The sequence below is a fragment of the Lytechinus variegatus genome, chromosome 8 (genome assembly GCF_018143015.1).
Source record: "Lytechinus variegatus isolate NC3 chromosome 8, Lvar_3.0, whole genome shotgun sequence".
NCBI classification, from domain to species: Eukaryota; Metazoa; Echinodermata; class Echinoidea; order Temnopleuroida; family Toxopneustidae; genus Lytechinus; species Lytechinus variegatus.
The window spans coordinates 37,735,459-37,748,797 of record NC_054747.1 but is presented as its reverse complement, the minus strand read 5'-3'; the positions used below and the strand labels follow the sequence as shown (position 1 = coordinate 37,748,797).

At 36.0% G+C, this 13,339-nt stretch overlaps 1 pseudogene; it reads left to right on the top strand.

Annotated features, from left to right (window-relative positions):
* LOC121420462 overlaps positions 1-13,339 on the top strand; it is a 90,390-nt pseudogene that overhangs the window by 52,264 nt on the left and 24,787 nt on the right.

Below are 13,339 nucleotides of genomic sequence, written 5' to 3'. Positions count from 1 at the left end.
AACTATCCATCCTATTTTCTCCTCAGGTGCGAGGCCAACAACTACCATTCCTGTACCGACTACAGTCGCCTACTGCTCACGAGGTTACTTCAAATGTGACAACGGTCAGAAGTGCATACCACGGTCAGAACGGTGCAATGGGTATTATGACTGCTCTGATCTCAGCGATGAGATGGGATGTTCGACAAGTAGGTCTAGATTTCTGATGATGATGATGATGGTGGTGGTGGTGGTGGTGGTGATGATGATGATGGTGGTGGTGGTCGTGGTGATGGTGATGATGATGGTGGTGGTGATGATGATGGTGATGACGGTAACGGTGGTGGTGGTGATGATGATGATGGTGGTGATGGTGATGATGATAATGATGGTGATGATGATTTCAGCGATGAGATGGGATGTTCGACAAGTAGGTCTAGATTTCTTTCTTGACAACAGCAACTACCATCATTGTCACTTGAGCTACAATTGGCAATAACCATCAAAAGCAATAATGCCCACATCATCCACCAAAACAACTGTATCACTATGGTGATGGTGGTGGTGATAGTGGTGATGATGATGATGATGATGATGATGATGGTGATGGTGATGGTGATGTCGATGATGATGGTGATGATGATGGTGATGGTGATAATAATGATGATGTTGATTCAATTAATTAAATTTGAATTAATATGCTCATGAAATCCATAGAAAAATCATTACGTAATGAAGAATCATATTCACAGAGCAGAAAAAACAACAACAATAAATGCAACTGTACATTGGATTGAATGATAATGATAAGAATGATGATGATGAGAATGATGGTGGTGGTGATGATGATGAGAATGATGATGGTGATGATAATGATGGTGATGATGATGGTGATGATGATGATGATGAGAATGATGGTGATGATGATGATGATGATGAGTATGATGGTGATGATGATGGTGATGATGATGATGAGAATGATGGTGATGATGAGAATGATGGTGATGATGATGGTGATGATGATGGTGATGATGATGGTGATGATGATGATGATGAGAATGATGGTGATGATGATGATGATGAGAATGATGGTGATGATGATGGTGATGATGATGATGAATGATGATGATGGTGATGGTGATGATGATGATGATGAGAATGATGGTGATGATGATGGTGATGATGATGATAGTGATGATGAAATTCCTCTTTAAACAATGTTGGTTTATTTCATACCTCTCAGCTGCTCCTACTGAACCACCAAATATATGCGGCGTTGGTCAGATCTTCTGTCAGTATTTTGAGAATTGTCTTGATGGACTGAAGCAGTGCGACGGAAACGCAAACTGTTATTTCGGTGACGATGAAGTAGATTGCAATGGTAAGTGCTGCATTGATCTGACCTGGAGGGCGTTTCATAAAGCTGTCCGTAAGTTAAGAACGATTTTAAGAACGACTGGTGATCCTTTCTTGAGGTAAATGATATGTTCATTGGTGATTACTTAGCGCGTAAGAAAGGTTCACCAGTAGTTCTTAAAGTCGCTCTTAACTTACGAACAGCTTTATGAAACACCCACCTGACCTGACCTGTAGTGACCCCTCATGAACTCCTACTACGTTTGATCTAACCAGGGCATATGGTCATTATTCTTTTTCAAACAACAAATTTTTATGTAGGGGTCCCATTATTTGGAATAAGCTCCCTAAACATATTGAACAGTGCAAAACCCTTCAAAGCTTTAAAAGACATTTAAAAATACATTTAATAATAATAATAATTCAATATTTATATAGCGCCGAATAAAATTTCTCTAAGCGCTTTTTTTTCTACATTTAATGCAGAAAGTCCAATACTGATTTAGATGCAATTGTATACATATTATATTTATTTGTTCTGTATTTCCTGACTGCATTTGTTTTTTAATTGTGTTGTTTTTGTGTTCATTTCAGGATCACTAATCTATAACTTCTTTGAAACTTTTCAGTGATCCTTCCACTTTTCTTAAATATACTCACTTGTGTTATAATGTATTTTATTTGAAATACTTATATTTCTTGATGTGTGTATTTTTTTATGAAGATTGTGGTAAATAAAGTTTCAATTTCAATTACAGGTACCTATACAGTACAGCAAATGGATGTTGGAATGGGACCCAACATCACGTCTGCAACGGTACAATACTCCCTTCCTCACGTACCAGCTCCGTTCCAAGTATGGCTCTATAAGAGGTAAGTTTGATTCAATTTGATTTGATTAATTTATGTTCTACACTCACATAGACATTAGAACAGTAATAGCTCCATCCCTAGAGAGGTGAGGAAGTTTGATTTAATTGATTTGATTAGATTATTTAACAGTAATGACAAGTATGTACAGTGGAGGCATGATAGCTCCATCCCTAGAGCGGTTGTTTTGCTATCAAGTGATCCAGGCTAGATTCCCACTTGATGTGTTAGACCCCTGTTACATCTATGGATCGGTTGTCTGGGGCCGGCCCGGGGCTGGCCTCGGGCCTGCCCTAGACTTCCTCTTGAGGTGGTCTTCGGCAGGTTCACCAAAGACTACCTCTTGAAGTGTTCTCGGGTAGGTTCGCTAAAAGGTGGCCCGAGGTTGGTTTGGGATGTTTACCTCTGATTTCTTTCCGGCCCGAGGCCTGCCCCGGGCCGGCCTGGGACCTCTGATTTTCTAGATGTAAGTGGGGTCATAGTGCCCTATATATCTTCAATACCAGTTTCATCAGAGAGGACGTTTGCAAAATTTATGGAACGTCTTCAGAGTCTAAAGTTGCAGAATGTTTGTGAATCCCTATCCTAATCTTTGAAGTTTTGCAATTGTTTGGGGCAAGTCACAGTGTTCGGTCAAATACATGTACGTACCATGTCAGTCATTAGCCTGGAATATTCACGTTTTTCAAATTTTGTTGACTGGCTGTAGTTAATCACCAGTGCACACGGTATTTGCACCAATGTTGTGAGAACTTATACAGCATGAACTACACAAAAATTGTTTTAGGAGTTTATTGTTGTGAGGGATTCATAGAAAAGCCTTTGCTGAGTGCTTGGGTTGTATCTCCAGTGCAAACCAGAAGATGGGATATAAATGGCACCATATCCTCTTAACCATGGCATATTATACAAATATTCAATGTTGATGAGTGCGATTGTTCCGAATATTGCATGAGTGCACAAGTTGAATAGACTGTTTCAACTTGCAACGAATGTAATATTCAGAACGTATTTGGAACACGAATATATGTACAACATTGAATATTTGTTTTATGCAACACCGAGAGCTTACATTTTAGACTAGATCTAGATTGGCTGGATCTATACGTCTAGTCTATGATTAACGTGCGTTAGGTCTTATTTTGCTTACATTGTTGTCTCTTTAGCGTCTAGTAGATTTCCTCCAGTAATCCCAGGAGATTCAAGTACTTGTAACATAGATCCATAAACAATGATAAATTCATACTTGTAGATACATGAAGTCAAATTTGTGAACGAATTCCAATTTGTGAACGAATTCCATAAAACCCAGAAGGAAATCCAGAAGGTACGCAGCTGTATCCTGGGAATGATTTGCTTAGCAACGTAGGTACGTGCATTGTGTTCAGCTTAGCAACGTGTATGCACAGTGCTGCGTACATTGGTCAGAGATACGAAAACGTGATTATGTATATGCACGTATACCACTAATTCACTTAATGTGTATGGGACATGTCCATGGGTTCATTGTGCCAAGGGAACTTGCAGTGCTGGCTCATTTACTTCAGCGTGCTATAGTCGACTATAGCACGGCTAGCTTATCGTAGCGTGCTATAGCTGATTCCTCTGAATGTCATGTGACCTGCTTTCATCCAACCAGCTATCAAGGATCTCTCCATGTGTTGTACATTTATTGCTATTGCAGGGAAGCTGATCCTCTGGCTGAATTCTTGGGTTTTATCTCCAGTGCAAACCAGAAGATGGGATATAATTGGTACCGTATCCCTCTTAACCATGGTATATATATAATATATCCTATTGCAGGGAAGCTGATCCTCTGGCTGAATTCTTGGGTTTTATCTCCAGTGCAAACCAGAAGATGGGATATAATTGGTACCGTATCCCTCTTAACCATGGTATATTTATTGCTATTGCAGGAAGCTGATCCTCTGGCTGATCAAACGGGTCATGACCTGCCATTACCAATCATCCACAAGGTTACGTTCCTGGCCAACAGCGGAGGACGTCAGTCACATACATGGACTAAACTCAAAGCAGAGACAGACTATGTATTCACTGCCTCAATTTATGTCGATAGTACAGAGTTCAACAAACTTCCCTTGATCTCGTACAGGACGCCAGCAGGTAACCATTTGAGTTTTAAATTGAATCCCCATTTCTCACCATAGAGAACATTTATTTTAAAATAGAACATCACAACAAATACCATTAAAATAACATGCTAATCGACGTTAGCCCAGTATCATTTTCATAGTTTGAAAGATCATTTAAAATCTAAATAACAATATATGTATATCTTCAGTGTAAATTATCATAGTTTTAATGATAATTTACGAACTAACTAACAATATAACAATAAGTGGCTACCCAGGGTAAATACACTGTTATTATTATTGTTAATATTGTAATTATTATTATTATTTTTATTATCATTATTATTATTCTTCTTATTATTATTAGTATTAGTATTATTATTATTATTACTATTACTATTTTATTGTTATTATTATCATTATTACTATTATTATTATTATTATTATATTTGTACAACTTTAGTACATGTTAATTAAAAAACTAAAATTTCAACCCTCTTTCCTATGTAATGCTTGACTTCTCAGTATATCTCCCATATGCATGGAAATTATTATATTATTCATATTTTTGTATTTTCCTTTTCTGTCCATTTTACAACTTAATTCGTATTTTTACAACTTTTTGCCGCAGTATCAGTGAATGAGTTAATAGTTGGTATTCCTCTAAAGTGTGTTCTATGTCAACCTTGGGCTCCGCCTTACAAAGAGTTATGATTGATCCAATCAATTGTATCTCTATGGAAATCCATCAGTATCATAATTTTTTCTACAGGGAATTCGCAAAATGTCCTTTGTATACAAAGGAGAACACACCAAAGTTGTCAACAAATCAATGAATTTATGGATATAGATTCATATCTAGAACAAAATTTCGAACAAACATGCATTTTATATGTTGACTTTGCTGGCTTTCCATAGTTGTGATTGACGGGATAAATCGCAACTCTTTGTTAGATGGGCCCCAGGTCTAACTAAAAGGCCATCGATATACATGTAATTTAAAAAAAAATCAAAGGAGAGATGAAATATGTAAATGTACATGAATGCCTTTCTGTCAACCAAAAAACTCTAAAACAACAAAAAATAGAAAGAAATCCTTTTGAAATACGTTATAATTGATGGTTTTGTGTAATTTCTATGGTGCCGATAATAAAAGAACGCATAAATGTACGGTTGAAATTAAGATGGCATTTCCGGTCACTTTATATTTCAATTTTTTGAAGCACTTAATAATGATTTTCGGACGCGATTTTTTTCTGGGCTTCATTTTTGTAATGTATCACAGGTGCAGGTGACAAACCTCGCAGCTCAGATTTTTTAAAAAGTCAAATCAATGTTAGCAAATACCTTTAAGTTTGTATCTTCTATATGTGATAAACCTTCCCCCTCTTTATCCCTTTGTCATCACAGATGCCAGGGTTATTCCAATACCAAGCAACGTTGACGCCGTCCTGAAAGTTGAGCAGACTTTGTTGATCGTCAATGTAACGTGGAATTACAACATGCCTGGGGCTTTGTTTGAGGTAGGTGAAGGTTGGAATCCTAGTGATTAAAGAACTAGTCCACCCCAACAAAAAATTTATTTAAATAACAATAGAAAAATCCAACAAGCAAAACATTGAAAATTTCATCAAAATCGGATGTAAAATAAGAAAGTTATGACATTTTAAAGTTTTGCTTTTATTTTTACAAAACAGTTATATGCGCATCCTGGTTGGTATGCAAGTGAGGAGACTGATGACGTCATCCACTCACTATTCCTTTTGTATTCTATTGTATGAAATATGAAATATTCTAATTTTCTCCTCATTGTCAAGTGAAACAACTATATTTCCTCCCTGAACATGTGGAACTAGCATTGTTTAATACTATATGGTTCAGTCAAGATTGAAATATTGTATAATTCAAACAATAAACAAAAGAAATAGTGAGTGAGTGACATCATCGACTCTCTCATTTGGACGTAACTGGCTCGTTCATATAACTATTTTGTTGAAAATGAGCGAAACTTTGAAATGTCATAACTTTCTTATTTTACATCCGATTTTGATGAAATTTTCAGCGTTATGCTAGTTTGATATTTCTCTATTTATTCAAATCAGTTTTTTTTCTGGTAGGACTTGACCTTTAAGTTACTGAACAAGTAGAATCTCCTATCCAGTCACACATCAGCAATGTACAAGGGGCGCATGGACATTGAAATTTTGCAGTTTTGACCCGTGCACTGTCAATCGCTATGGCGTTTCTCGAGCATGTTAGACCGTTATGTATTTGACACCATCTACTGTTTGCGCTTGGAATTTTTGCGTGCAAAAAATATGCACAGAGTTCAAAGCATGAATGTACTTGCCAGAAGAACACCCAAAAAATGAGCAGAATGGGCTTGACCAACACCAGGCATATGCACAGGTTGTGTAATCATTGCAAGACAGGCGGCAAACAACTAGTGCATACCCAACGCACATACATGTATAAGGTGTTTTTAACAAATTCCCAGTGAATATGCAACAAATATGAACAAGCTGAACTGGTCTCTGATGCACCAAATGTTCTTCTTGAATGGTCCTAGCATCTGCACCTGCAGCGTGTAGTCTTAAGGTATATAAGCGTGTCCTGTTTCACAAACTTGTCACCTCTCATCCATCTCTCATGGGTGATAACAGGGCCCCTTCTTACAAAGAGTTACGATTGATCCGATCAATCGTAACTCTATGGAAATCCATCAGTGTCATAATTTTTTCAACAGGAAATTTGCAAAATGTCCTTTGTAAACAAAGAAGAACACACCAAATTGTCAAACAATCAATTAATTTATGTGTATACATTCATATCTAGAATTTTTTGTTAACAAACATGCATTTTAGATGTTGACTTTCCTGACTTTCCATAGTTGCGATTGAATGGATCAATTGCAACTCTTTGTAAGACGGGCCCCAGATGTTCATCCTGATCTTCTAAATGATGATGAAGATAATCATAGTAATAGATGACGATAATAGTAAAAATAGTAATCGCTGATGTGGTTTGCTGTACACCATGCGGAGCGATTATAGAAACAGTGGATAGAAGAAGAGAAATGGATAGGCGAGAAAGTGAAAATTTGAGAGAAGAGTAATCTTTCTTGAATGTAGTCCTGAAAAGGACTGTAAACCAGAAGAGATTGATGAGTTGAAAACAGCTTGAGTAGTAGGATGGTCGAGGAGATGCTGGCTTGAGTCGGCGAGTAGAGATGATGAGTAGAAGCAGTAGAGAGACTCAACGTTTCGGGCAGGTTGACTGTCAGTCTTCAGGAGTAAAATAGTAATAATAATAATAATGATGTAATGGTTAATAAAACTATTTCATCTACAACTAGGTAATTAATTTGCAACAATTCCTTTCTTCCCTTTCAGGTATTTTACCGTGCAGAACAGTCAGATGTTGTTGTATCAGCAGGTCTGACAAAGAAGAAGTATTTGGAGATATACCGCCTCGAAGAAGACAAAATGTATTATGTGACGGTAAGTGGGAGTATCTCTTGTATCCATTCTTTCAAGCTGACAATTTTTTCTTGTTCTCCACAAATTTCTTTGTCCAATGAAATTTCTTTATCCTCTTCTGCTAAGCTCTTTAAATATATGGAGGGAGGATTAGCGGTTCCAGGGATTTTTGGTGCATAATTAGGGTCAGATTTGAAGTTCAGAATTATGTTAGGCTTACTGTGTATATTTTCAGTAGAAGCAATTGTTGTGGAAACAAATGTAATGGAATAATAATTGGCATTTATATAGCGCTGTATCAATCTACGACTGTTCAAAGTGCTTCACAATTATTTTTATCCGGTCACTGGATTCATAGCATTTTAAACAGCCTGTTAGGCTCACACTTGCTAACCCAACCACAATGACGGTTGTTTCCTACCGGTACCCAACTAGCACTTGGGTGAGAGTGGCAATGTGTGGATTGATGCCTTGCCAAAGGGCGCTAGGCCATGGTGGGATTCGAACACACGACCCTCTGATTACAAGGCGAGAGTCAGAGCCACAACAGCATGGCGCTTCCATGGATCCAAGTACTTACTATTTCTGACTTTGAACTGAAATATGACTGGAGTTTGATTTCTTGTTATTCTTGTGGGCGTGTCATGGTCTAGTGGTTCTGACTCTGGCCTTTCAAATAAAGGGTTGTGGGTTCGAATCCTAGCCATGGCGTGTTTTCGTTCAGCAAGAAATGTATCCACTCTGTGCTGCACTTGACCCAGGTGAGGTGAATGGGTACCCGGTAGGATTGATTCCTTGAATGCACCGAGCACCGGTGATGGTAGCTTGAGCTAAAGCCAGGGTAATAATAGCAAGCGCTTTGTATCCTCAGGCAAAAAGTGCTATTTAAATCCAGCTATTATTATCATTATTGTTATTTTTGTTCTGTAGGTATCTGCTATGGTCGATGGAGTGACCGGAAATCGCAGCTCAGAAGTTTCAGTTTTTGTTGGCAGAGGTAAGGAATTTATTCCTTGAAATGCAGAGCATGTAAAAGCAGCTTTGCTAGGGTAATCATGCTTCATTAAAGGGGAAGTTCACCCTAAAGAAAACTTTGTTGTAAAAATAGCAGAAAAATTGGTAAAAAATATTGGTGAAGGTTTCAGGAAAATCCGTTAAAAAGTAAGAAAGTTATTAGAGTTCAAAGTTTTGGATTTGTGACGTCATAGACGAGCAGCTGCCCCATGTGTTATGTAATATAAAATGCATGAATTTCAAATTTTGTATGGTTCCTGATGACTTAATTTTGTTTTCTATTCATGATCGGGTGTGAAATGATTTGTCTATTGATATACAAAAGGTACAGTGAAAACCATTTTCAATTTTCTGAGAAAATGACATTTATTTGATTTTTTACCATTCGCTATGTATGAATGCTGCTCGCATATGACGTCACAAATCAAATAATTGAAATTCTAATAACTTTTTAATTATTTGATGAATTTTTCTCAAACCTTTGGCAATATTTTTTATTATTTTTTCTGCTATTTTTACAATAAACTTTTTGTCAGGGTGAACTTCTCCTTTAATACTATAGAGTTCTTAGAGAATAAGTGATAAGCGGTATCCTTATCTCATCTAGTTATCCTTTACCATTATAGATATATACAACAGATCAAAGCTTTTTCTTTCTTCTCCCATTTTCCCTTCTTTTTTCCCTTTTTTATTTTTACTTAATCCCCCCCCAAAAAAACTTACACCATCCATTATCCATGAGATATAATACCAGAGCACTTGACATAAAATCAAGTGTAACCTTGAAATATATGGTAAGCCATGTGTGTAAAGTTACAATCCCGTTTTTATATCAATCCCATCTCGGTGAGTTTTAGTCCTGGGTTGTCATCTTTTTAAAGCATTCTGCTTGGTTGTGGATCATAAATGTTTAGAATGTCTTTTTATTTATTCAATTGCCAATATATTATGTTTGTTGTGTAATAAAAATGTATTGTACTTATGCACGTGTACATATGTAAGGAATGCAGAAGAAAGAGTAAATCAAATCATTTTTTTTAATTTCTTGCAATCTATTAGATTCATTGCAGAATGGTCTTTTTTCGTTAATGAATGTTAACCAGGGAGTATCCTACATAGGTCAATTAGGCTTTTGCTTTTCCCCCACATCGCATTCATTACCCTATGTACTTTGCTATTTTTGTTAAAGGTCAAGTCCACCTCAGAAAAATGTTGATTTGAATCAATAGAGAAAAATCAGACAAGCACAATGCTAAAAATTTCATCAAAATCGGATGTAAAATAAGAAAGTTATGACATTTCAAAGTTCCGCTCATTTTCAACAAAATAGTTATATGAACGAGCCAGTTACATCCAAATGAGAGAATCGATGATGTAACTCACTCACTATTTCTTTTGTTTTTTATTGTTTGAATTATACAATATTTCAATTTTTACGAATTTGACGATTTTGACCTCCTTGCCTGAAGCACAAAATGTTAAAATAATGGAATTCCACGTGTTCAGCTAGGAATAAAACTTCATTTCACATGACAATGATGAGAAAATAAAAATATTTCATATAATAAAAAACAGAAGAAATAGTGAGTGAGTGATGTCATCAACTCTCTCATTTGGATGTAACTGGCTCGTTCATATAACTATTTTGTTGAAAATAAGCGAAACTTTAAAATGCCATAACTTTCTTATTCTACATCCGATTTTGATGAAATTTTCAGTGTTATGCTTGTTGAATTTTTCTCTTTTTATTCAAATCAAGTTTTTGTTGGGGTGGACTTGTCCTTTAATTTGTCATTTTACAATATTCATTACTCCTTTACTATGGAATCAATTTGATTGATCTCGATGTATGGTATCTTGTATATTTTTTAGAGATGTGAAATAAATGAAATTGAATTTTTTATTTTGATTTTTTGTTTGTATTCTGCAGGTACCATAGAGCATCCCCCAACCAACCTGTCCATTAGCAATGTGAAAAAAGACAGTGTGGACCTTAGGTGGACAAGACCTGATGAAAAATCGGAGATACAAATAAATGTAAGTCCTGCTTGAATCAAGCAGTCACAGTGAAAAGGAATTACTTGAGGAATTACTTTTCCTGCTGGTACCCATTTACCTCACCTGGGTTGAGTGCAACACATTGTGGATCAATTTCTTGCAGAAGCAAATAACACCATGTCTGGAATATATCATACAGTTGAGGCCAGAACTGTACATACACCCAGGAAATTCAAATAAAAGTTGACATTTGCCAAACATAAATTTTACTGTATCTTATAAAATACTTGAGCTTATTATTTCTTCTACATCCACAAAAAACAGCAATGCGTCCACGAACGACATGGTATTTCTCAGTTTGCTAAGTACATTGTGCAACATGCTATGATATGCATTCAAAGTACGAATGCAACAAATACCTTCACAAGGTGTTCATTGGTGTGCTATTCTAGTCACCTGGTCTATTCATGTTCTTCATCCTGCTATGCAAGGCAAGCTTACGTAATATCTTGCTTTGAAATCTGCTTATCATAATGAAAGAAATGAAAGGTCATCTGACCAAAATTGTCCATGAAGTAACTACGAACTGGTCTATTATACTTTAATTCAATTCAATTCAAGTTTATTTTGCTCTCTGCATAAAAAATGAACACAAATGTGGTAAAATACATAGGAACAAAGTTTACATAACATCAAAGACATAAAAAAAGCATTGAGAGGGAAGCAGCCAAAAGGAAAAGAATATCCTTATAAAAAGGCCGACCCAACTTACTTTAAAAAGAATAATAATTATTGACAATATCAAAAGTAAAAAAAGACAATTAAAAGACAATACAAAGGCATAGATACACAAATGGTAAGATTTAGATTATATATATATATATAAAAAATATTTACAAACAGGTTTAATTATGAAATATAAAGTTTCTGAAGTTACGTTTGAAAATATTAAATGAACAAGATGTTTTCAAATTAATTGGCAAAGAATCCAAAGTATTGGGCCACGAAAGAAAATAGATTTATGAGAAAGGCAAGTTCTTATTTTAGGAAAGTGGAAGTTTGCAGCATTTCTAGTAGGGTATTCATGAATATTATAATTTAATTTAAAACAGTTCAATAGAAAAGAAGGTAAGAGTCCTTTAGAACATAGATACATAAAAATCAATGGCATGTGAAACATTTGAAAGAGCTTAATATGCTCTTTCATTTGATTCCAAATTTGTCATCGTATGTATTTATATTTATGAAGGTGTAGTAAGTTTTACGATGTTGGCAAGCGAACAAATTTCACTGAATTCCATGAATGTATGTAAACTTTTGACCTCAACTGGGCTAGAATCAGACGGTTTATTGACCAGTCTGCCTGTCAAAATGCTGTTCGTTCATTGGTTCTGTCTCGTATTGATTATTGCAATGGGCTCCTTTCTACATTTCCCTTTAATCAATTAGTCTGTGTTCAACGACTACAAAATTGGGCAGCACGATTAATTTTATAGGTTTCTTGGGATCATCCTTCCCAACCACTCTTTAATTCTCCTCACTGGCTTCCTTTTAAACAGAGAATTACGTTCAAATTACTCGTGATTGTCTACAAAACATTGAATAAACAGGCTCCACAGTATTTAAGTAACTGCTTGAATCTTTATACACCAACTAGAGCTCTTAGATCGGCCAGTGATCACCTTCGCCTCACATATTCATTAACTCGTACATTAGCTGGTAACAGAACTTTTACGGTGTCGGCTTCAAAATCCTGGAACGACCTGCCACTAATAATTAGACAGTCTCCATCATTAGCAATCTTCAAAAAGTCATTAAAAACTCATCTCTATCATACTTCGTAGTTTTTTATATATTACATCTTATTAATTTATTGTGAGCGCTTTTGGCCTAATGGGAAAAGCGCAGTACAAATAATAATAATGATAACTGTAGGCTACATGTATTCATATTAATATACACACTTGTTTTTCCTGTTCCCAGGGTTATATGGTGTATGCTACAGTGAGCTCAGATGAATTACCGAGAAGGAACATTATCAATTCCACCAAGACTAGTATTACTGGTAAGTTGCCTATCCGGGAAACATTACATGAAGCATATATATATATATATATACTCTGATTAAATGTTGTAAGCTCCTGAAATCCTGGCATGTGATTGGCCCGTTGCAAATTTGTTAGTGGAAATTATGGACTCTTAATGAAACACACTCATCGCTAGATATCATTGACCATTCACAGTCATCTTTGCATGCACACTTTGTTTAACCCTGAATAGACTGGGCTATTTCGATGCCTAAGAAGACGGGGGGGGGGGGCTGATTCAGCACCCCCTTATGATCTCGGCCGTCGATTACGCGATCGTGACGAAATTTGGCACGTGCGTTACCCATGGCATAATCTACAAAACTACATGATCAAATTCTGCGAAAAATCCTTGCTCATTAATTATGCTAATTTATGCGTAAAATCAAATTTTTTTTGCTTTAATTAACTAAATAATGCCCCTAAAAGGCTAATTTTTGGTACACAGACTCTTTATATGAAT